This window comes from Telopea speciosissima, unplaced genomic scaffold (assembly GCF_018873765.1).
Source record: "Telopea speciosissima isolate NSW1024214 ecotype Mountain lineage unplaced genomic scaffold, Tspe_v1 Tspe_v1.0175, whole genome shotgun sequence".
NCBI classification, from domain to species: Eukaryota; Viridiplantae; Streptophyta; class Magnoliopsida; order Proteales; family Proteaceae; genus Telopea; species Telopea speciosissima.
The window spans coordinates 51072-53734 of record NW_025317511.1 but is presented as its reverse complement, the minus strand read 5'-3'; positions in this window follow the sequence as shown (position 1 = coordinate 53734).

The window sequence follows — 2663 nt, the reverse complement described above, 5'->3', positions numbered from 1 at the left end:
AGGCGCAAGCAGATTGGGGTCTCAACGTTTATCGACATGGTGTATGTGCACTACAACTTGAGGCTGAAACGCAACACATACGCATGGGACATGAGGGACAGAGGGGCACCATTGATCTAGCGACATCTTTCAAGTTGACTCGAGGCGATGAGGACCCTATTGTGGATTGGGTGAGGATAGAGGTGAGCCAGTGTTGGATGAGGAGGGAGGTAGGCCCGACCCCATGATAGCTTCCGAGATTGGTGCGATGTGGACGAGTATATGGGTGGCGAGGGTCGAGATACATGCAGGAAGCCTCACCCATACCATTCCAGCCACCTGGTGGCAATGTTCTTGATGATGAAAGACTGGTCTAAGTCCTCAAATGATGATGATGGTGATGATGGTGATGCTGGTGGTGGTGATGGTGATGCTGGTGGTGGTGATGTTGGTGGTGGTGATGCTGGTGAAGAATATGACGGCATGCGAGAGCGTTATGTGGTAGGCCAGGAGGCCCAGGATTCAGCACCTGTAGACCCACTCCGATTCACTGGAGAGACACAGTTTGATCATGCCACACAAGATACGGACCACGGAGCACGTGCCCCCCGCACCCCCACCCTCGAGAGGCCCCCTACATACATACAACAGAAGCGTAGGGGTCGACAAACACATTGCAACTCTGATCAAATGGACATTGATAACCTATCTAGCTCTGTTGGTGGTTTGAGTATGGGTGATAGGGAGGGAGGACCGACTGGACATTGGCGTGCCCCATCTTTTGACGCACATGCCACTCCATTGGCATCGGATTATGGTGCATCACAACCTTACGGTGGATATGGATATGGATCATCATCATATGGGCGATTTAGTGGGGTAGGGGACTATGACTACCGATCCCAGTCCGGGACATCTTGATCATCTTTTGTAGATAACATCTTTGCATACCCTAGCGGACCTAGATACCAACCTCACCAGCCATACATGCGGCCAATGCCATCGCCTCTTGGCGCGGCGCCAACATCATATCACAATGGATCATCTTCTTCACGGACGGATCGATTGGTAACCCTAGTTTATATCCTAGGATAGGTTACCTCTGATCGTTGATGATTCCATTTACGTGACACTTGTGGATGACTACACTCGTTTCTTCTCCGATTCTATACCGTGGTCCACATATGTCATTCAAACAGAGAGCAATGGACGTCGACTCCATGAGGCATGAGTGGGATTGATCCAGGAGGCACGAACTACTATTAGCGATTTAGCACTTGTAATTTGTAACTTAAGTTGTGATTTCATTAATCTATGTGTATTTAACTATTTATACATTAAGGTCGGCGACCGTATGTCAATCAAGGGTGCAAGCCCAAAACACCAATTTGAATTCACATTTTTACAATTTTATGGTTTAAATGTGTTTATTAAGCTTAAATAAGGCTGTCCATGAAGTTTCAGGCCTAAATATGGCCAAATACCCCCCGAGATGGACCCCCGAAATATTGCAGAAAAAATACAATATTTCGGGAATATTTCGCGATATCTCGGATATTTCGGATATCTCGGTAGGCCCGAGATACCGATATATCGCGAGATATAGTACTATGCTAAACACAAACGTTTTGCCAAAAAACGCTTTGTTTCCAAACGTACCCCTTACACTGGTAAAAAGGACAAATCCCAATGTACCTGCTACCTCTGTAATGAAAAGGGCCATTTTGCCAATGAATGCCCAAACAAATCGAAGAATGCCCGTAAAATGATTCGTTACCTCGACGAATGCAATTACGAGATTCTCTTCTTCTCCGAAGTTTCAGACCCAACTGAACTTCTCTATGAAGTCTTCTCAGCATCAGACGATTTTGATTCTGATGACTCCTCCGATTTCATCTTTATGGAAGACGAGTCTATAACCGACTCAACTCCAATTGAAATCCAACCGATTCCCTCACCTGAAAGTGACTCGGTTTCTCTTAACAATTTCTTCAGAGAAGACATCAACCTCGGCTCTGATTAGCGTCATCCCGGACGTCACCTTGGTCCACATGAACAGTGCAGCCGCCCTACGTCACCAGACGTCATCAAAACAGTGCCGCCGCCCTACGTCACCCCTGACGTCATCATGGACCCATGAACAGTGTTGAATAGTACCAGCCGCCCTACGTCAGCACTTACGTCAGCAGATACTGTTCCGGATTTGAAATGAAATTTTGGAATCCGTAACCGACCTCTGCCTCTATATAAGGCAGCTCATTTCTTCAGAGAAGACAGACCTTGCTCCGCCAGCTCTCGAGCTCCGCCTCTCTCGCCCCTCTCTGATCTTCTCCTTCACCTTCTATCTCCCTTTCGATACCTTCTCTAAGGATCGAACCCCTGCAATTTGGTATCAGAGCTTTAGTACGCTCTTTTCTTTTTCTTTCTTTGTAACTGCACCTGACCAAACAGGTATAGAAATTTGCTAATGACCGTTAGATAGTATCGAGGATCTACCCAAAGATCGTCAATCCTATCTTCCGATCTGCAGCAGAGTGCAAGAGGCAAACTTATTGCCGACTGCTTGTAAGCATTTATGCACATATATTGAAGTTTTTCTTTTCTGTATTTCAATTCTATTATGATCTGAGACTATTGAGCACACAACCGAAGACTATCTGCGAAGTGATAGATCGCTAAGGGTT